Source organism: Neoarius graeffei, chromosome 7 (assembly GCF_027579695.1).
Source record: "Neoarius graeffei isolate fNeoGra1 chromosome 7, fNeoGra1.pri, whole genome shotgun sequence".
NCBI lineage: Eukaryota > Metazoa > Chordata > Actinopteri > Siluriformes > Ariidae > Neoarius > Neoarius graeffei.
The window spans coordinates 89,528,588-89,552,707 of record NC_083575.1 but is presented as its reverse complement, the minus strand read 5'-3'; positions in this window follow the sequence as shown (position 1 = coordinate 89,552,707).

Sequence of the window (24,120 nt, the reverse complement as noted above, 5' to 3'; positions counted from 1 at the left end):
TATTGCTTGGGAACATTATAAGTAACTTTTTGGCCCAAAAAAGGACCTTGAGTTCCAGTAATGAGCCCTAGGGGATACATTATTGTAGATTGTACCTTGGAGGACAGAAATGGACTCCTACTGTACCCTTATTTCTGACAGTGTATTTATTGCAAACAACAGAATTCATTATAGAAGTGAATTTATTTTAAAATTAAAACTGGTGTATAAAAGTGCAGCCAAAATTAGGTCACATTCATATTCCTGCTCCAAACCTTTTCATTATTAATCATTAACATGCTGCTTTTGATTGAACTATTTCCAGAGTGTTGATTAATGGATTGATAATTTATTGAGGTGCTTTAATTAGTACTGTGTTGTCATGTTATGGTGTTCAGTTGAAACGAGGAAATGAGCGAGTGCTGAATCGAATAGAAAACCAATAAAGCACTGCCCTTGAGCTGTGCACATCATGGCACAAAGCTTTCTTTAGCACAAGCTTTGCCAGTACAATTCATCAGGTAGCCAATTATTCCCCACAGGACCCTTATTTTTACACTAAACCTCTCAGACTGATGTATAATTTAGACTCTTTACTGAATCAGTCCAATATACTCCTTCTTTCAGCAGAGGTGTAGGAAGAAATGGGGAGGTGGGTGAGCCGATGATTATAGCGACCACATATTCATGATTAAAGCAATTTCATTTGAACTCTTCTTCTTTTAAGGACAGGACAGCTTAAACAAAGAGATGAGCACTTGGTTATTCATTCTCAAGGCATTCTCAGTGTTCTTCCATTAGCTCTTTGCGAGAAGATTTTTTCCAGGTCTTGCAGTACCAAATCCATCTGGGACCAAATTTGGTCCACATCAAATAAAAGATCTACTTTTGAGAACATGGATTTATATGAAAGTTATCCTCATTTGCATGTGAGGCTTTAAGTTGAATATTGAGGGCAGCTCATGAGGTTTTTAATATCTGCAGATGATTCGAGGAGGTATGGAAAACTGGTTGACCACATTGCACCTATTTAAAAAATCTTAATTTGTATCGTATGACAAGTACTTTTCTTATTTTTTTTTTTCCACAGTGAGTCAAATTGTTGTCAAAAACAATGGGGAAAAAGATCATTATGGAATTCTGTCAGTTGTTTGGAGTAAAAAAATTATCTTACCTAAACGCACAATTAAAACAAATGACCAGACAGTATATTAGGTATATGAGTGAACTGAATTCCATTAAAGCAATCTGGATGACTTAATATCTCTCAAGCAGTATAGTGAATAAAAATTATTATTCTATCCACATTCACTGGATATGAGCAATCGCGCACTCTGATTGGCTACTCTACTACCAGGATTTCAGCTCATATACCATGAGTAGAGAAAAACAAAATAGCGGAGCATGTTGCTGAACCAACCAAGGACGAAATAAAAACTCTATTCGAAAACAAACCCCTCCCAAAATAAAAAAGCAACAAAATATGGAATGAAAGTATTTGATGTAAGAACGTATCTTTTTTTTATTTTCAAGAATTATTATTGCATTATTCACAAATTGCTACTGTCATTTCGCTGGTTTGTTTACATTCTTCATCTTTAAGCATTAAAATTTATTGAATTTTTTTAGACTATTTCAAAAGCTCAAAGAAGTTTGAAAATTAGAGAACTGAAATGTCCAAGTAAGAATTGAATAAATGTTTAAAGCTATTCTATACCTTGGCATGACAGCAAGACGGCACTTTCTACAAAAAAACAACACTAAAGCCAATTTGTGCAGCCATCGATAGGTTTTTAAGAAGTCCGTCTAAGCAGAAATTATTTTGTCAGACATTTTATATAAAGTTTTTATTGATCAAATTTGCAGTAAAATAAAAATGCTCTATTTCTCAAAATCCAGTGAATGTGGATAGAATAAAACAGATATTCCACTCAATCTCATCATACATGGATTATAGCCAACTCGGTGTTATGCGCCTCATCGATTATCAGCTCATGTACGACTTGATTTTGTGAAATAACTGTTAATTATTGCTATGGGCTAATAATGAGTAATTTAACCTTACTGATAAATTTGGGGTGTCATAAAGATGATATAAAAGGTAAAAAAAAGAGATGTTAAACCAATGATATTTGAAACTTTGAAATAAAATTATATTCCCTTGGATTTATAAGTAATTTGAAATAATGAGATATTCATTCCAAATAATGACATAATATCATGAAAATATGAGTTATTAAATCAAAATATTGAGAAGCCAAGTAGGAATAATACAATTTTTAAATGACAAGTTAAAATGGTGACAATGATCACTCAAAATATTGATATCAGTTCTGAAAATAATGAGTTACAATGAGACATCACGTATATAACCTAAAATAATGGTATGCTATCATGAAATACACCGCCTGGCCAAAAAAAAAAAAAGTTGCCATTTGGATTTAAATAAGCAAATACATAAGAGCCTTTGATTGTATAATTACTGCAGTGATTAATGTGTGTCAGCTGACAACAATTCTTTTAACCCTAACTGATGCAGTGAGTAGCTTCTAATTTCGGAAACAAACATGTCAGAAGATGTATCCTGTGCTCATGGAAAAGATGTTACTGTGTTTCAGAAGGTCAAATTATTGGCCTGCATCAAGCAAAGAAAACAAGTAAGGAGATTTGAGCTGAAATGAGTGAAATTGGGTGAAGAACTGTCCAACACAAAATTAAAACCTGGAAGGATTGTGGAGAACCATCAACTTCATGGAAAAAAATGTGGTTGGAAAAAAATCCTGACTGACCATGATCAGAGATCACTTAAACACTTGGTGAAGTCGACTCGTTAAAAAAAAATAAATAAATAAATTAAAAAAGAGTAATAAAAAATTGACAGTAGAACTCATGACTATGTTTAATAGTGAAACTCAGGGCATTTTCACACTCACAATGTGACGAGAACTCACAGGATTGGGACTAAACAGCTGTGTGTCCAGAAGAAAACCACTTGTTAGTGAGAATAATCAGGAGAAAAGGGCTTCACTTTGTGAGGGAGCATAAAGTTTGGACTCTAGAACGATGGAAAAAGGTCATGTGGTCTGATGAGTCCAGATTGACCCTATTCCTGAGTGATGGGCGCATCAGGGTAAGAAAGGAAGCATATGTAGTGATGAACCCATCATGCATAGTGTCCACTATGCATGCCTCTGGATGATCTGGAGTTGATTCAGTTGGTCAGGTCGAGGCTCAGCAATGTTATGGGGCAATAAAATGAAGTCAGCTGATGACCTGAATGTACTGAATGACCAGATTATCATCACATCAATGGGATTTTTCTTCCCTGATGGCATGGGCAAAAAATTAGGGCTCAGATTGTGAAAGAGTGGTTCAGGGAGCATGAGGAATCATTTTCACACACCACAGAGTCCCGACCTTAACCCCATTGAGAATCTTTGGGATGCTGGAGAAGACTTTATAGTGGTTCAACTCTCCTGTCATCAAGACAAGATCTTGGTGAAAAATTAATACAACTCTGGACTGAAATTAATGTTGTGATGTTGCATAAGCTTATTGAAACAATGCCACAGAGAATGCATGCTGTTATCAAAGCTAAAAGGGGAGCAACCATTTTTTTTTTTTGGCAAGGCAGTGTAATTAGAAATTAGCACATACATATTTTTTTTCTTTCACAACTTGAAGTTTAGGCATTCCAGAAAATGAAAAAAAAAAAAGTTATGCACTTTGAGCATTCCAGGACAATCAAATTATCCTCAGCATTGCTATATAGGAGTCAGCTCTTTTTGCCATTTTTTTCCCCTCTGTGATGTTAATATGATAATTGATTACCACATTTATCCACATGCCACATAGTATTCTGGCTGCTCTCTTTTCTTTTGATTCATTATTCAATGAAAAGGTTACATTGATATTTTGGAGTGCTGTTTCCCTGTTTGGTTGGATAATCAATAAATCAAATTATTTTTTGACAGTAGTGCTGAGGCGTGTACTGGATTTTTGTTGTGAGATTGTGTTTGCATTGCAGAGCAGATGCTGGGATTAAGAGTAATGACTGGGTCAATCGGATAATATCAGCATTCTGTTTTTTTCTGCTGCATGTGAAAATTACTGCATTTATTTATAACACTACAAAGCCTTAGCTTCCAGGTTGCTTGGATTGCTGCCTAATAGCCCTTTTCAAAATGTTTTATTTCCATGTCTGGTAATGTTTTCCTGCTTTTCCTCCCTCCCATTGATATATATATATATATTTTTTAATTTCATTCATCTAATTTTTCAAGAATTTGCATGCACATGGAGCTCCGTTCTCTCCCAATACTCTGACCAGGGCATGACAATAAATCTAACTACACAAATGTCAGCCAAAATCCCTTTAGATCTCCTTTTAATTTAATTCAGAGCACACTCACAAACAATGCATAATCAATTGACTTTATACAGACAGAGAAATCGCTTCAAATCTCTCTCATTTTTTACACCAGAGGAGGCAAAGGAAATCTGATATAAGTTGCATTGCACTGTGCCAAATCCCCAAGAATCTGGAGATAGCTTTTGGAAATTCTTGGAAGAATCTTGATCGCATCCAGAGATTTTTTAATTGGATGCCATGATTGGACAGTACCCAACATGGATTTCATCATAAATGGGTCATAGTTTGAAATATCCATGCAAAGCCACCTCTGGAGTCTGGGGTATTTTGTGCAGTGTTGAAGTTGACTGCTGGAAGCACAGGGGCTTCAACAACTAATAGAATACAAGTCTATTTTGTCTGGTAGGTCAAACTTTGGGGAAGCCATGGTCAAGTCAAGTCAAGTTTTTTTCTATAGCGCTTTTAACAATAGACATTGTCGCAAAGCAGCTTTACAGAATTTGAATGACTTAAAACATGAGCTAATTTTATCCCTAATCTATCCCCAATGAGCAAGCCTGTGGCAATGGTGGCAAGGAAAAACTCCCTCAGACGACATGAGGAAGAAACCTTGAGAGGAACCAGACTCAAAAGGGAACCCATTCTCAATGGTTTAATGGTTAGAGATGCAACTTTGGGACCAAAAGGTTACTGGTTCAATTGCCTGCACCAGCAGGAATGGCTGAAGTGCCCTTGAGCAAGGCACCTAACCCCCAACTGCTCCCCAAGCTACTCTGGGTTTGTTGTACATCACTCTGGATCAGAGTGTCTGCTAAATGCCTGTAATGTAATCTATAGGTTAACATTCATAGGGACTTCAAACTCAATCGACATAGTGGTAAGGGATAGTTCTAGGAGCCCAAAATAGTCCCAAAGGCCAAAATAATTGGTCATGACACAAAATACTATATAACCAATAACTCATCGATAACTGTACCACTCTGTTGCCTGGATGTATCATGGATGAGGTAATAAATTGCAAGTTGCTATGTAGCTAACCAGTTATTCCTAAACACAGTGAAACAAGTTAGCTTGGATAGGATTACCATATCATAGCTAGACCCATGAGAATTTGGGCAGGAGATCAGGAGGCCTCCAGTTCAAACAGGACAAACCAAAAGAAGAGCATTAGGAAGCTGAAGCACTGCCACAAACTGTAAGTGGAGGAGCATTTCAACTTCAACTCAGACCCCTTTCGCATGTGACATGGCATCAAGTCCCCACTATAAACAACACTCTTCCAGTAAAACTGAACTGCTTCTTTGTTTAATTCAACAAATAAAACCCTCATAACAAAGCTAATATCAGAAAAAGAGGCACAATTTCTTGTGATGAAGAAGTGCAATAATACCTTCCCATAACAGGTTCTTTAGCATTTTCCACTCCACTCTCTTATCTATTCATCCCACCATCAGGCAGCTTTAAAGCGATTAACCAAGAAACTTTGAAATCACGGGGTTATAAAATGTCATCATTATACCTTAATACAAGCTGTTCTAGACATAAATAAATAAGTAAATAAGTAAGTCGACTTTAGCTTAAAAAACATGTTAAAGTTATAACATAAGTCCGTTGGGCCATTGCCCTAGGCGCAGCCATACTGGCTTAGCCAGATACATGGATGTATTAGGAGATGAAAATGATGGTGGCGCTGCATGATGTAGGATTCTGCATGTCTTCTTCATTCCATCCTTGATCCAAGGCATTTGGCTGAGTGGCTTCATCAAGTAAAGCGAGAAAACTTTACTCCTGGAAAAAGCTGCAAGTTGTGCAGCAAGTATTTTACAGAAGATTGTGGATTTGTGGAGGACTTGTATGAAAAAAATCACTGGGGAGAACAGAGACATGAGGCAGAAGCGACAACTGAAGCCAGACACGATCCCGACTTTGTTTCACCACAAAACACAGGCAACACGACAGCATGCCATGTCACGCATCAAACGGATGGAAGATAAGCAGGTAAATATATACATTTTTATATAAACAGGCAATAAACTAGACACTACTTTATTTTGATTCCTTTTCTAGTACTGCATTGACATAATTTTTGTGGAGAAATGCAAACAAATTGACCTAGAAATCACACTAGACCATAATATAATACTATAGTCGAGTATAGCATGCACTTGTACACCTCTGCTGTGTTCGCGGAAAATGACATCATTTTTCATTCCATTCAATCAGCCTTTACAGGACAGGGAGCAAGCTGAAGTTCCTGTTAACATCAGAGGTGGCTAACATCAATACAAGATGGCTAAAGCACATCAGTCATGATGCTATGTGACAGCAAGGATATCTGCATTTGCCAGGCAGAGATTAACATCCGGACAGGTCATGAGTGGTCAGCCAGAAGTGCACTGAGGGATGGCAGTGGAGCAGCAACATCATGTGGTGTTGTTGAGTAGGCTTAGACTGGTGTTTTACTAGGCCAAGCTGGAAGACGGCAAACTCAAGGGAGTGTCATGGCATAGTGCAAAGAGAGAGCTGGATGGTGAAGTAGGAAAAGCATGCCAGATTTGTAGCCATGAAGCAAAAGAGAAGCTGGACCTGATGAGAAGAGGTGCAGGAGAGGTCTCTGAATTGGCAGGATGTGTGGAGCATGGACCAGCATCAACTTAAGTTTCTACTTTGTTCTGTGAATGATGTTTTACTGACACCAAAAAATCTCCATTGCTGTGAACTGTCAGAGTCTTGGCAACACATTGTGTGAGAGACAAACCAGCATGGGCACATTCTCTCTTCCTGCCAAACAAGCCTGATGGATGGGAAATTTTGGTGGCAGCATGACAAGGTGCTGGCTGTTGGGTTGGAGCAAGCAAAGAATGAAACAGACCAAAAAAATCAAGTAAATGGATGATTTATTGATGGGGTAGACGTTATAAGGCAGATTAAATTCCCAGAGGAAACTGTGTTCGCAAACTTCTGACCAAACAGGGTTAAAAGGCACAAAGCAAGTGGTTTTAATTGAGCTGGCAGTGCTTTGGGAAGAGAGGATGAAAGGGGCAAAGTTCAGGAAATACCAGTCTCTTGTCCTGAAGAGCCAGAAGAGGGGTTGAAAGGCCTGGAATCTACCAGTTATGGTTGGCTGCAATGGGAATCTGGCAGCCAATATCAGTAAGCAGCACTCCGTTGGCTATGGCTTAAGAGAGGACAGCAATGGCAAAATCAATCTGGCAACAAGGAGGCAGGGCATAGATGAGCAGTGAAGTGATTGGTGGAGTAGAGGGGAGGCAGTTTCAGGGTGCTGCTTCTGCTGTTGGGCCCTTCTGTCATGGAATTAAAGAGTACTGGTACAGCATTTAAACATTTAGTACAAGCCCTAATTATAATAATGCACACAAGTGCAGCCACCTGATTAGCTATCATAAGCTTAAAAGTCCAAAAGCACATGACGTTTTATTGCACATGGGCAACCAATATGGCATCCAGGATGTGACATAACTTCATTCATAGCCAGGTACCGGAAGTTAAGTGTAGCCGATGTACTGTAAACATACTTGTTAGCCTGGATTTAGTCCGATGAAAGAGTTATCTTCAAGTCAATATGGACAGTGGAGAAACTGGATATCTGTATTAACCTTGGAAAAAGGACTATCTGCATCTGGGAAATGATTTCAGCAATGAATCATCAGATGATTCTAATGATGACATTGGTTGTGCTTTGCAAGCACAAAGTCAGGAAGGCAGGTCAAAAGGTTTGATAACTATCTGGTACTGATGTGGAAAGTGTGCTGAGCGGAAAACTGACATTGAATGTGTTCATTGTAAATATAATACAGGCACAGTCATTGAATTGTTTCACTGATAAACCCAATTTGGAAACGTATGTCACACACAAGCCTGCATTAGAAATGGATTATATACAGACCATGATAGCCTGTGTGTAGCATGTAGCATAATAGCATGGTTGTCTGATGTGAGAGGACCATCACCAGGTGGAGAACTCTCACATCGGTAAGCAGCCTATTATATATAGATACTCAGTGTGTGTGCCTGTTTATGTATATGTGTGTGTCCATACTAGCTATAAAGTCTATTTATTTATTTATTTATTGTGTGTGAATACAAGTATAGACATGCTATGTGCCACAATAGTTTATATGGTCTAAATATAGGCTAGTGACAGCTTGAAGTCCAGTGTGACTTTATAGCAGAGCAGAGCGAAGCACAGCACACCGGACAACAAAATTTGTATTTTGATTTACATAAGATAGCTGGGTTTTTATCCAGCACTTATTTTTAATAAGCTTTTTTTAATAACATGGGATTATTTACTAACATATTTTACACTTGTCAGGAGCTCCGCTTTTAGGTGGTGCCTAAATATAGACATTAGCTTTAAATGTCTATACTATTCTAGCTGATCACCTTGCTTAGCCTGAATCCCTTTTCTGTGGAAGGTGTTGGAATATTGTTGGCACGGCATCAGGTTTGAATTTAATGCGACATGTGTAGCCCAAGAGCTTGACTGGTAGATTCCTTTCAAAGCAATTGGGCTCAAAATGGTCCTCACAAACAACAGAATTTCTACCAAAGGAGAGCATTTCTAAAGTGTGAGCTTTCCCAAGTTGTGTAGCCATTGTTCAGCAAGTCATTTGCATTGCTTGGTTGTCGACAATGGAACACAGAGAAAAAAAATGTTTCTCATCACATTTATTATTTTTGCAACCATAAGCTTTGCACTCTGCTATTTTTCAGCAATGTTTTGTACATCTGGTGACATTGCGGTGTCAGGAGCAGCGAGCAAATCAAGATACAGGAAACCTATTAACAGTTCTACATCATGCTGACCTTTGACACTGCCCACAATATGCCAATACAGCTGTGCCCTTGAGTGAGCAGGAATATAAAATAATTTTAAAGCACTGCTTTTTGCAACACAGTATGACAGTACAGGATGGTCAAAATGCATTTGTGCAAAATGTATAATAGTTTTAGCCTATGTTTATTTTTCAGCTGCAAGTTGGCCTAGTGGTTAGCATGTCCACCTGTCAACCAGGAGATTATGAGTTCTACTTGCGGCTGGGTCATACCAAAGATCATCATAAAAATGGTACATGCGACAGTCTGGCAAGGCACGCTGCAATACAGATGCAAGTGGGGAAGTCAAACTCTTAAGGCCTCTGCATGCTCTTGCGACAAGGCTTTCGCAGACAGTTGTAATTTATTGTTGAGCGGGGGAATAGGCGTGCGCGATGTTATTCACCGGCACAATGCAAGGGGGCGCGAAGTCGCTAGGAGTAGTTGGTGGGTGTGGTTAGTGGAGTGTTTATCCTCCGGTTACTTATAATGACTAGAACTTTTTTTTTTTATAATGACTAGAACTGGGGTCGTATAGATGTACGTACTTCCTCACTTCCTCGATCAACCGCTCTTCATGCTGCTCCATCTTCGCTCGTGTTTTTAAAAATGCCGGTCGTGAAAACAAACCAAACCGGGAAAGTAGGGAAGCGGAAGTGCGTGTACAGCGGGTAGAGTGGACCAATCAGAGCCCTCTTGTCTGCGGCGCTGTCTGCGAGGCTTCTGCGGTGGTCACAATTTTTGGGAGGTGCGCGCAGAGCGTCTGCGAAGGTGGGGGGGCTACGCAGACACTGTCTGCGACACCGTCTGCGAGGACTGGGCTGTCAGCATAAATTGGCCTTTAGAGTTACCAAAGGACTAGCCCCCCACTGTAACCCTAGCTGTATCGGTGAGAGGCCGAGGGCTATTGAAACGGAGATTGTTGCCGCACCCATACACCTTAAAGAGTTGGTTAGTACTGGGACAGGAGACTGCCTGGAAAGACCAGATTCTGGCATGAGGGGGACTTTGACTTGATGTTTATTTTTCACTGCAGGTATCCTTTAAATAAACAAAACATGTGTGAGGGAGGTTGCCTTCATTCATTATAAGCTCTGGTGATGCTCTGTGGAAAGGAATGCCTGAAAAAGAAAGAGGCAAGACTGTTGCGTGAGCCACATCACAAAGGTTACAGGGGGTAAAACCCTGTGAAGAGAGCTGATGCTATTATCTAAAGCCAATTAGTTGAAGGTTCAGGACCTTGAACAATATACTGCAAATGGCAACTGAATGACCCAATAGTGGTAAGAAGAAGAAAAAAACTTTATTTGTCACATGCACACTTCAAGCACAGTGAAATTCATCCTCTGCATTTAACCCATCTGAAGCAGTGAACACACACCCAGAGCAGTGGGCAGCCACACTAGAGCCCCCGGGGAGCAGTCAGGGGTTAGGTATCCTGCTCAAGGGCACTTCAGCCCAAGGTCACCCCACAGCCCTAACTGCATGTCTTTGGATTGTGGGGGAAACCGGAGCACCCGGAGGAAACCCACGCAGACACGGGGAGAACATGCAAACTCCACATAGAAAGGCCCTCGCCGGCCACTGGATTCAAACCCGGAACCTTCTTGCTGTGAGGTGACCGTGCTAACCACTACGCCACCGTGCCGTAACTTGGGAGGGCTGGGATTTGAATTCACAAACTTCTGATATGTACCTTAAAGACTTAACCACGAAGCCACTACATTTAAAATTTTCAATACCTTATGAAAGAGAGCTGCACTAAACAACAATACCTGAGACATGGTATCTAAAATGTAAGGAAGTTTAATCTTGTCTACTTCTACCTTTACCCAAGGGCATGAGCCGACAAGATCAGGGTTGTGAAAGCCTTTGTTTACTTGAAACCTTTGCCCACCAGCTTGTATGTCAGTATCTGGGGAATCATATTTGTGCCTCTGTATGTGACCAGCCCTACCACAAGCTCTAATATACAATTAGGTACTACCTAATAGCGGAGCTTCCATTCAAATGAAAACAAACATGCAACATATGATGTACTTTGATGAGTTTCAATTTAAATTTTATCACGAGAAGATAAATTTCTCCAAACTCACATGTATATTATTCTTTTTATTACTATAAACTACAGTGTGCTTTAGGGATTTATAGCAAAATGTTTTGAAAACAAAAGATACACGATTCATGAAAACACTGAGTGGATTCAGGTCAACTTGTCAGATCCCGAAGGATTTCGCAGTGATTTCAAAATCAACATCACTGTTTAGAATGAAATTCCTATGACTCATCATTTCTGTTAATTGATTTTTTACATGTTTTCTTTCTCTTTCAGCTTGTAGCTTTTCTTGTGAAAGATTTCTTCACCTTTATCTCGCTGTGGCAGCGGGGGCGTGGTCAAGCACCGGTCTGTGACAGGAGGGCGGAGTCAGGGAAGGTAAGTGGCAGAATCACGACACCTGAGAACAATTAACCTGTGTTTGTGTGTGTCTTCCCAGTGACCGCGCCCTATTTAAGGAGGGAGAGTGAGAGCAGAGGAGCTGATCTCCGGACTAGGCGCTGGCTGTGTGTGTCTGTCTAGCCAATATAAGATTGTTCACTGAAAAGTGTGGCAATAAAGCCATTTTGCAAACCTGATCTCTGTCCTGCCGTTCTCAGTGCTCCACCCACATGTAGGGAGTATTACAGTGGTGCCGAAACCCGGGACGTGGAGCACCAAATCAGCAGCCCCATGGAATCCTCCCCGTTCGCCGATCTGGTCCACGCCCTCGCCACGGCTCAGCAAAGCCAGCACCAGGCACTCGTCACGCTCCGAAAGGAGCAGGAGCAGCGCTTCGAAGCCCTGGTGCTGGCCCAGCAGGAAGACCGCGAGGCGTTCCGGCATCTCCTCGCGTCGGCGGGGTCCACCTGCGCTCCGGCCGCGGGCCCGTCTCCCCTCATCATCACCAAGATGGGCCTGCAGGACGACCCCGAGGCGTTCATCACGTTGTTTGAACAGGTCGCCGAAGCCTCGGGGTGGCCGATGGAGCAGCGCGCGGCGCGCCTCCTCCCCCTGCTCACGGGAGAGGCACAGCTGGCCGCGCTACAGCTCCCCGCCGACCGCCGGCTGGCCTACGCGGACCTCCGCCGGGCCGTCCTCCAGCGCGTGGGGCGCACCCCAGAGCAACAGCGCCAGCGCTTCCGCGCGCTGCGACTGGAGGAAGTTGGCCGGCCGTTCGCGTTCGGCCAGCAGCTCCGGGACGCCTGCTGGCAGTGGCTGAGGGCCAACAATCGCGACGCCGAGGGAATCGTCGACCAGGTGGTACTGGAACAGTTCGTCGCCCGCTTACCAGCCGGAACCGCGGAGTGGGTCCAGTGCCACCGCCCGGCGTCGCTGGATCAGGCAGTCGAGCTGGCGGAGGATCATCTGGCGGCTGTCCCGGCAGCAGGACAGCAGATGGCATCGTCTCTTCTCTCCTCTTCTCTCTCTCTCTCTCCCTCTCCTCCTGTGTCCCGTCCTCGCCCCATTCCCCCACCGCAGAGGCGGGGGCCGGCTCCACCCCAGCCGGCCCGCCGCACCCGCGGTGCCTTCCCGTTTCTCCCTTCTGTGTCTGTCTCTCCCCCACCTCAGGTGAGTGAGCCCCAGATCACCGGTGCAGAGGGAAAGCCCGGGCCGGTTTGCTGGCGCTGCGGGGAGCCGGGCCACCTTCATCAGCAGTGCACAGCAATGGAAGTGGGCGCGGTGGTTCGGATCCCCGACGCGCCAGAGGCCGCCCTCGATCGGGCCGGAGCGTATCGCATACCGGTGAGTATCCAAGGGGCTACATATCAGGCGTTGGTGGATTCTGGTTGTAATCAGACCTCAATTCGCCAAAGCCTGGTTCAAAACGAGGCATTGGGGGGAGCACAAGGGGTGAAGGTGTTATGTGTGCACGGGGATGTTCACAGCTACCCTTTGGTGTCGGTCCACATTATTTTCAGAGGGGAAAAATTTATAGTGAAGGAGGCGGTTAATCCTCGCCTTACCCACTCTTTAATTTTGGGGACTGATTGGCCGGGATTTCGGGGTTTAATGACACGCCTAGTCGAGAGTTGGTCCTGCCATTTGACAGGGGGAGGTCCCGGTGTCGCTTTGGCAGGAGCAGCTGTCACAGAGCCGTCTACGTTATCTCCGCGTCAGAGTGAGGAGCCGCCGGCTCCTCCTCTCTCTATTGGGGAATCCCTCGCGGATTTCCCATTAGAGCAGTCGCGAGACGAGACTCTGCGGCATGCGTTTGACCAAGTGAGAGTAATCGATGGTCAAACGCTCCCGCCGAACGCCATCCCGTCCTTCCCCTACTTCGCTATTATGAAGGATAGATTATACCGAGTGACGCAGGACACTCAAACTAAAGAGCGAGTCACGCAGCTTTTAATTCCGAAAAGCCGCCGGGAATTGGTATTCCAGGCGGCTCACTTTAATCCCATGGCTGGACACTTGGGGCAGGATAAAACACTAGCCCGAATAATGGCCCGATTCTATTGGCCGGGGATTCGCGGCGATGTCCGTAGGTGGTGTACGGCATGCCACGAATGCCAGTTAGTAAACCCAGCGGCCATTCCAAAAGCGCCTTTGCGCCCTCTACCGTTAATCGAGACCCCGTTTGAGAGAATTGGGATGGATCTCGTCGGGCCATTAGATCGGTCAGCACGAGGGTACCGCTTTATATTAGTTCTGGTGGACTATGCAACGCGATACCCGGAAGCAGTGCCTCTGCGCAATATCTCAGCACGCAGTATTGCAGAGGCACTCTTCCGCGTCATCTCCCGAGTTGGAATCCCGAAAGAGATTCTGACTGATCAAGGCACTACGTTTATGTCACGAACACTGCGCGAACTGTATGGGTTATTGGGGATTAAGCCGATCCGCACCAGCGTGTATCACCCACAAACGGACGGTTTGGTAGAACGATTCAACCGCACCCTCAAAAATATTATTAAAAAATTCGTAAGTGAGGACGCACGTAATTGGGATAAGTGGCTCGAACCCTTGCTGTTCTCAGTGCGAGAGGTCCCCCAAGCCTCCACGGGGTTCTCCCCGTTCGAATTATTATATGGGCGTAAGCCGCGCGGCATCCTGGACGTGCTGCGGGAAAATTGGGAGGAGGGACCTTCACAAAGTAAGAATGAAATTCAGTACGTTATGGACCTGCGCGCAAAACTCCACACGCTCACCCACCTAACTCAGGAGAATTTGCGGCAGGCCCAGGAACGGCAAGCCCGCCTGTACAACAAGGGTACACGCCTTAGAGAGTTCACTCCGGGAGATAAGGTACTCGTACTGTTGCCCACGTCGAGCTCCAAATTGATCGCCAAGTGGCAAGGACCCTTTGAGGTCACACGGCGAGTCGGGGATGTCGACTATGAGGTGAGGCGAACGGACAGGGGTGGGGCGCTACAGATTTACCACCTCAATCTGCTTAAACTCTGGAACGAGGAGGTCCCCGTGGCGTTGGTGTCGGTAGTTCCGGAGAAGGCGGAGCTGGGGCCGGAGGTTCAAAAAGGAACATTGGCATCACGTACCTCTCCGGTCCCCTGTGGAGACCACCTCTCCCCGACCCAACTCACGGAGGTCGCCCAGTTGCAGACCGAGTTTTCGGATGTGTTCTCGCCCCTGCCCGGTCGCACTAACCTCATAGAGCACCACATAGAGACACCCCCGGGGGTGGTAGTGCGTAGCCGCCCTTACAGGCTACCCGAACACAAAAAAAAGGTGGTTCGGGAAGAACTTCAGACCATGCTCGAAATGGGCATCGTCGAGGAGTCCCACAGTGACTGGAGCAGCCCGGTGGTCTTGGTACCCAAGGCCGACGGGTCGGTCCGGTTCTGTGTGGACTATAGAAAAGTCAACGCGGTGTCTAAATTCGACGCGTACCCAATGCCTCGTATTGATGAGCTGCTCGATCGACTCGGCACTGCTCGATTTTATTCGACACTGGATTTGACGAAGGGATATTGGCAGATCCCCTTGACTCCACTATCCCGAGAAAAAACGGCCTTTTCCACACCGTTTGGTTTACACCAATTCGTCACCCTTCCGTTTGGGCTGTTTGGGGCGCCCGCGACGTTTCAGCGGCTGATGGACAGAGTCCTCCGCCCTCACGCCACGTATGCGGCAGCATATTTAGATGACATCATCATCTATAGCAATGACTGGCAGCGGCACCTTGAACATCTGAGGGCCGTCCTTAGGTCGCTGAGGCGAGCGGGGCTCACAGCCAACCCAAAGAAGTGTGCGATTGGGCGGGTGGAAGTACGGTACCTGGGCTTCCACTTGGGCAACGGGCAGGTGCGTCCCCAAATTAATAAGACGGCAGCAATTGCGGCCTGCCCAAGACCAAAAAGGGGGTGAGACAGTTCCTGGGGCTGGCTGGCTATTATCGTAGGTTTATACCTAATTATTCAGACGTCACCAGCCCGCTGACTGATCTCACTAAAAAGGGGGCACCAGATCCGGTCCAGTGGACGGAGCAGTGCCAGCGAGCTTTCTCAGAGGTAAAGGCTGCACTGTGTGGGGGGCCACTTCTACACTCCCCTGACTTTTCTCTCCCCTTTGTGTTGCAGACCGATGCGTCGGACAGGGGGCTGGGGGCGGTTTTGTCCCAGGAGGTGGAGGGGGAGGACCGCCCTGTCCTGTATATCAGCAGGAAGCTGTCGGTGCGTGAGGGGCGCTACAGCACCATAGAGAAGGAGTGTCTGGCCATCAAGTGGGCGGTTCTCGCCCTCCGGTACTACCTACTGGGGCGCCCTTTCACCCTCTGTTCGGACCACGTGCCCCTCCAGTGGCTCCACCGCATGAAAGATGCCAACGCGCGGATCACCCGTTGGTATCTGGCGCTCCAACCCTTTAATTTCAAGGTGGTCCACAGGCCGGGGGCGCAGATGGTCGTGGCGGACTTCCTCTCCCGTCAAGGGGGGGGGGGGGGGGGGGGGGGAGTCGGCTGCAGGCCGGACGGCCGCCCGGCCTGAGTCGGGCGGTGGGGGTATGTGGCAGCGGGGGCGTGGTCAAGCACCGGTCTGTGACAGGAGGGCGGAGTCAGGGAAGGTAAGTGGCAGAATCACGACACCTGAGAACAATTAACCTGTGTTTGTGTGTGTCTTCCCAGTGACCGCGCCCTATTTAAGGAGGGAGAGTGAGAGCAGAGGAGCTGATCTCCGGACTAGGCGCTGGCTGTGTGTGTCTGTCTAGCCAATATAAGATTGTTCACTGAAAAGTGTGGCAATAAAGCCATTTTGCAAACCTGATCTCTGTCCTGCCGTCCTCAGTGCTCCACCCACACGTAGGGAGTATTACACTCGCTCTTTCACGTCTTTCCTTTTCTTCCTCTGTCAAAACTCTCTTTCTCTTCCCGGTTTTGACTTCATCTTTCTCTCCTTGGTTAACTTGTTCTGACATATTTTTAAAGTTTGTATTAAAGTTTGTAAAAATGATTATTATTTTGTTGCGCTGTTTGAGTTGTTCTCAGTGGAAAAACTCGATTAAATATGAAATTATCTGTAGACAAAAACAAGTTATGTAAGCGCGCTCGTGCTTCTAGTTCCCATCAAAATCAAACAGCCAGTCAGAATTGCGAGGGGCATGAACGGACGGACGGACACGGCTGGGATCCCTGTGTGTCCATGAAAAATCAACTCGATGGGTTACCATATTTTCTTAAGTATGGAGCTTTGCTCCAAATGGATCAATCTCATGGGTCCACAGGATGAGTAGCCATAGGGGAGGTTATACAGGATGCTTTCCTGGATTTGCCAAATTTCTGCCCTGTCTTTCCATAGTGAAGATTAGATGGTGAGACTGGGGTTGGCCCTACAGTCGCTATATACCCCAGTACACAATCCTCCTCAGTCTTCTTTTCCTACAAGTTATGACACTGAAAAATCCCCAAGGCTGTAATTCATGAATGGTCCACTCCACGTACAATCTGTCGGTCTCTGTTTGATTACAAAACAATAAAGGTTTCCCGAATCAACGTCAGCAACTTCAGATCAATATTAGTGCCCCCTGCTGCCAATTTTCTGAATCGAGCTGAAAAGTTCATCTACTCCACCAGCGCTGCCATGATTGAAAATCACATGATTGCATTCCTGCATGCTGATTGGCCAAAGCTCGAACGGTGTTTGTGAACCTTACACGCTGTGTTGTTTTACCTATCGGTATCCCCCAGTCAGCACACCCATATAAACTTGAGAATAATGATTTGAAGCCACATAGTGTATCATACATTTCAACTTTGTGTACTACTTATTTAATTTCCAACCCTTCCATACCATGACATGGTGTGTTGTGAGCCTTTAGTCCCATTTTCGTTACTCATTTTGACAGTTCACATTTAAAACATTTGGTGCGTGGTTTCTTGCAGACAAATTCAGTGTCACTCACCTATCAAACAATCAGCTGTCAGCAATGCATCATGTGATTTCCAAAATGGCAGCGTTGGCGGAGTAGATTGTAAATGTTCTTCTTAGTTGGAAAAAAAATCAACCGTTTGGGTCAATATTATCAACTTGAATTGAATAACATGTTGGGCCAAGTAATCTTTATTGATTCATGATCAAAATAAGGTTGGTAAACTGGCTGTGGAATGAGCAGTTTATGAAATACATTACTTCTAACATTACTTCTACATTACTTCTAATACTTCTAACACAGCTTTGGGATTTTCCATGTCATAACTTGTAGGAAAAGAAGACCAAGGAGGATTGTGTATTGGGGCATGTAGTGACTGTGGTTGGCCCCTGATTTCCTCAACCGGGGTCTTTCTAAGGCTCCTCTATTTCTTTCATCATCTTGATCAAACTCAACTTCCCCAGCTCAGCTGGTTGTAGTGTGGATCTGACTCTGGGGTTGTTATTCTCTAAGTTTTTTTTTTTTTCTCAAGATGTTCTACATTTACATTTTGCTCAGCTATCTAATTGACAACCTCAGCAGCATTAGCCACTGAGCCAACACTTCCTCCAGCTCTGTTAGAGCTATACCTTTTCAGATATACCACATAGACCTACTGTTGTTGGAGTAGTCTCTCCATCTCCCATCAGCTGTGTCTCATCTTGTGCTTACACTTAACATCATTGTCATCTTGGCCTCAATCATGGTTTCATCTTGTGTTAAAACTGAGTTCACTTTGCCTCTAGACACCAATAAATCCACTAGCATTTTCTTTCTCTTCAGACAAAAATCCCCCAGTGATGACACCTTAAATGGTAGGCATGTGTAATAAAGTCAGAGAGCAGGGAAATCCATAAAACACAAAGTGTCAATTTTCATTTTTCCACTGAATAGAATGTCAGTAATCTTGTGTCTAAAACCTGTATTACACAGTGATCAAGTAACGTTAATAGCACTCTAAGCAGAGGAGGAGAGGATAAGATCACACACACACATATATACACACACACACACATATATGAATTCAGGCCAACACTGAAGAGATTTCAAAGCTGTGATGGATAGCCTCCTAAATAGAAAAAGTAGTGTCTGGATCCAGGAGAAAGTTATTTTTAATGCCATATCTTGGGACCCCAAAAATGAAAAATAAATATATATAAAATGACTTGGCGACTTGTCCAGGGTGTACCCCGCCTTTCGCCCATAGTCAGCTGGGATAGGCTCCAGCTTGCCTGCGACCCTGTAGAACAGGATAAAGCGGCTAGAGATAATGAGATGAGATGAGATATGAATATGGCATAATCCGATGAAAGGATTTGGGTGCCACAGTTTATCATAGTTCTCCCTCTACTGTGAGACATCAGTTTGATTCCCATGAGGAGTTGATGAGTATTTCTCTGTATGATGAACTGATTCAAGTGTGTGCTAAAGATTCTTCTCTAACTGTAGGTTCTCAACCTCTGGGTCATGACTTAACATGGGGTCATGGAGATTTGCTCATCCTCATCTTCCTTGTCCAGCCCTGGTCATGGTCCATGTGGACCCTATTGATCCACATGTCATAATAATTGGAGCATAGTTTTACGCCGGATGCCCTTCCTGCAGCAACCCTCCCATTTCTGTGCTTGGGAAACAACCATTCACCATTGCCTGTGGGCAATTTGGAATAGCCTGTTAACCTAACTGCATGTCTTGGAACTGTGGGGGAACCCACACAAACATGGGGAGAACATGCAGATTCCACACAAAGACCCCCATCAGCCACTGGGCTTGAACACAGAACCTTCTTGCCGTGAGGCAACAGTGCACTACACTACCATGCTGCCCAATCATTAGATTAGATTAGATTAGATTAGATTAGATTAGATTAGATTAGATTAGATAAAATTTTATTTATCCCTTTGGGAGGGTTCCCTCAGGGAAATTAAGATTCCAGCAGCAGCATTACAGATAAACAGGGAAAAGAAATAGAGTAAAACATCTAGATAAATTAAAATAAATTAAGTATTTACATATACAAATATAAAAGAACAAGATATGGGGAAGAGAGGAGGGGGAAAGGGGTGAGAAGTGGGGTTAGGGTAAGTGTGTATGTGGGGGGGGGGGAGCAGGAAAGATATTGCACTTTATATTGCACATTATATTGCACATTATATTGCACATTGTCCAGTATTGCTTATTGTTAGGCTAGGCTAGGCTACTGCTCCTTCCCGTCCTCTGTCCTCCTGTTACCCCTCCTCCCCACCATGGAGATTTGAGAGAGTTTGTAACCACCCATAATGATTTTTTATTCAAATGGGTTATATGCTCATGAAAATATTATGAGAAGTGCACTATGCAAACCTGCTTCAACTGATGAACCCAACAAATTGTCATCTTCAGTAAGAACTCTACCCTGGTCACAGTCAAGGGGAATGAGGAGACAATTTTAGTAACACGCCCAGTTTTTACAAGGAGGTAAAATTCGCCCCAGACAGGACACCAGTCCATGACAGAGCACCATACGTACATGCACGCATCTTCACACCTGGGGCAACTTGGTGTAGCCAGTTCACCACCCTGTATGTTTTTAGGCAGTAGGAGGAAAGTGGAGAACCCAGAGGAAACCCACATGAACATGTAGGGATAACAGCCAGTAACCTGAGCTCAGGATTGACGTGGAGACCCTGGAACTGCCCATCCATCCATCCATCCATCCATCCATCCATAACCGCTTATCCTCTTCAGGGTCGCGGGCAAGCTGGAGCCTATCCCAGCTGACTATGGGTGAGCAGTGGGGTACACCCTGGACAAGTTGCCAGATCATCAGAGGGCTGACACATAGAGACAAACAACCATTCACATTCAAATTCACACCTACAGTCAATTTAGAGTCACCAGTTAACCTAACCTGCATGTCTTTGGACTGTGGGGGAAACCGGAGCACCCAGAGGAAACCCATGCAGACACGGGGAGAACATGCAAATTCCACACAGAAAGGCCCCTGTCGGCCACTGGATTCGAACCCAGAACCTTCTTGCTTTGAGGCAACCTCTGGAACTGTGACCCAACACATTTCTAACACTTAATAATGGGGCACAGGATTCAATACCTTGTGTGCATTTAATCAAAGTAGCAACCTAGGTTGATGGAACAACTGAGATGAGATGCACACTTAGAAGTTTGTCTATTGACTTTTATATGGTGCAGCATGATGCACAAGTCCAATCATCTCAATTAGGGCAGAGTGCCTGCAAGTATGAGCTCTTCCACACAGTATTGCATTATATCTTTTTTTGTAAAAAATGTTTTTATACCTTTCTTTGTTTTTCTATTGATTTATTAGCTCATCCAGCCGACACGCGATCAGTTTATTCCATCATGTGTTGTCTGTCTGGTGTCGTCCACATTTCATGAAAATCGCTTTTTCTCTCTCAGTTCTTCACTGGTTTTTATTCTTTTTGGCAGGAAGGTAGGTCTGCCTGGGGTGCATGTACCCTAGCTTCTACCCAAATTTGCATAATTGCAATTAATAATGAAGATATGGAGTAATTAAGCCCTAACGAACAGTTTCCACACAAATCACTTCTTCTCCCTCAATTCTTCACTGATTTTGATTTTTTCTGGCATGAAGGTAGGGGTCCCTAGGATGCATATAACTTCTACCCAGATTTGCTTTATTACAATTATTAATGAAGTTATGGACTAATTAATCCTTAATGAGCAGTTCAACAAAAATCGCTTCTTCTTGGTCAATTCCTCGCTGTTTTGGATTCTTTCTGGCAAATAGGTTGGTATTCCTAGGGTGTATATAGGTTCTGTATATAGCTTGTATACTGTATAGTGTATATAGCTTGCAACATTTACTGTATTGCACAAGGTGTGGCCCACTTTAGATCGTTCCTTCTGGACTAGACAGGGCTGGAGTGAGCGACGCCATCACTGACGGTCTTGTTAATATTATGTGAACTTATTTAAAGTAATGCACTGTGAATTTTAAAAGCATTCTCTACCTAATTGCCATTATAGTATTTATCAGGGTGGTAGTGAGCCCTTAAAATGGGGTCAGTTGTCAAGAATGATTGAGAACCCCTGCACTAAAGAGCGAAATGTTAGATTATCTCATTCTCATTATCTCTAGCCACTTTATCCTTCTACAGGGTTGCAGGCAAGCTGGAGCCTATCCCAGCTGACTACAGGCGAAAGGCGGGGTACACCCTGGACAAGTCGCCAGGTCATCACAGGGCTGACACATAGACACAGACAACCATTCACACCTACGTCAATTTAGAGTCACCAGTTAACCTAACCTGCATGTCTTTGGACTGTGGGGGAAACCGGAGCACCCGGAGGAAACCCACACGGACACGGGGAGAACATGCAAACTCCGCACAGAAAGGCCCTCGCCGGCCCCGGGGCTCGAACCCAGGACCTTCTTGCTGTGAGGCAACAGCGCTAACCACTACACCACCATGCCGCCAGTGTTAGATTATATGTTCCCTAAAATGGAAGAGGTTTAGGATGAGCATGTGCAGGGTTACTGCATGCTGTGACTTTGCTCTAGTTTGGTCTCAGCTGCTTTTCTCTCAATGGGCCTAATCACTCTGCAGGAATGATGTTAGCATCTGGACTGAGATCTTACCTACAAACAGTGGTGTGTGTAATTAAGTCCCTGTTGTATAATCAGATAGCGAATGACATGATAGATTTGGCAGAAATGATTCGGTGCGGCCAGATTGGACAGTGGGGTCAAGAAATCAAATGAAACATGAACTGATGATTATAAAGAGACTGTATGTGTAGCATAATTAACTGGATAAAGTGAAGTTATTTGAGGACAATGGTCTAAAAATATGATTTTTTTTAACTTTTCCATGTCTAAATAAATAAAACCACAAAATTATTAAATGTCATATTGTACTTTGGCACAGTGGTGGGATTTTATTGAAGTAAGTACGAATTATTCACACGACAGATGTGCTTTTGCTTTTCCATCAACCTGTTTAAAGACCAAAGATGCAAAAGTGGACAAAATGCATGCCAAAAATAAGTTTCGGAAAGGTGAGCGCTCTTGTTTTATCTCAAAGTGGTCAGTCATCCTTGTTTACAAGTGCAGCCGTAATTAATGACTTTGTAGCAGGCTGTTTATTTTCCACATGTGCAGCTTGGGTTCCTCAGTTCCTCATCACTAACTATCTCACTCCTGTGCCTCCTAATTAACAGTCAGATGCATGCCAGTGGTGTTTAATTGCTTAAATATGTTCGTTTGTAATTATTGCAATCATCACCATTAAAGCCTTCTGCTTCTCAAAGATGTGTGTGTGTGCCTGAGAGAGAGAGAGAGAGAGAGAGAGAGAGAGTTGAGAGAGAAAGAGAAGTGATGACACACTGATGATTTTACAGCTGTCAAAACATATTTCATTTGCCAAATCTACAATTTCACACTGTCTCATTCGCTAAGTGAGAAATTAAACAGGGTCCTAAGGTTAAGCAGATTGGCCAGTGTGAAACAAAACACAGATTTGATCATATACAAACTATTTTGCTTTATTTTGGTACTGGTACTTGCACATAAATACAGCTACCATCAAGTAATTTTAGTAGAAGCTAGCCTGTGACAAAGAACCAAGTCAAGTTTATTTGTATAACAACAGACATTATCGCAGAGCAGCTTTACAGAAAATTAAAGACTTTAAACATGAGCTAATTTTATCCCTAATTTATCCCCAGTGAGCAAGCCTGTGGTGACAGTGGTGAGGAAAAACTACCTCAGACGACACGAGGAAGAAACCTTGAGAGGAACCAGACTCAAAAGGGAACCCATCCTCATCTGGGTGATAACAGATGGTGTGATTATAAATAACTCGCTTCTATAACTGTGTCCTATATAGTCACAAAGTACAACTGTGTAACCAGGAAATTCTTTATAGTTTTAACATGAAGCCTATTTTGTTGACGTTATAAACTGTTTATTGATAGAAACTTGAGTACAAAACGGTTCATGATGACTGCAGAACTAAAGTAATCATTAGCAATTGTTGCTCTCAGCCATAGATGCATTACTGTGAGTGTCCAGAGCCATCTTCCAAGTGCAAGTTTCAACTGTCCATATGGGGCTGTCCTTGACAGGAGCGATGTGAGGAGACTCCAGCTAAAAGTAGGGCATCAGGATGGATCAGGTGAGTCTGAGGAGCAGAAGAGGTCAGCATCTTACTGATATCTCAGGATCGACATGTAACTTGACAGACAGAGAGAGACAGAGGGAAGAGACAGGGTGGGGCAGGTTGTTAGGTACGCCCAATGTCAGCTAATGAGTAAGAACAGTATACATTGTGCAGTGAGTGCAAGCAGGGACTCCAGCAAGACTAACTATGACCGCATAACTAAAAGGGAGAGCCAGAAGGTAACCCAGTCATGAGGGAGCCCTGGGACATACAGTAAAGCAGCCAGCCACTACACCAAAAACAACCAAGTATTAGTCAACTAACTAGCTACCTAATTTACAAAGTAGTTAGAATATGAAAATGATAGCTGCTCTAAAATTAGTCCC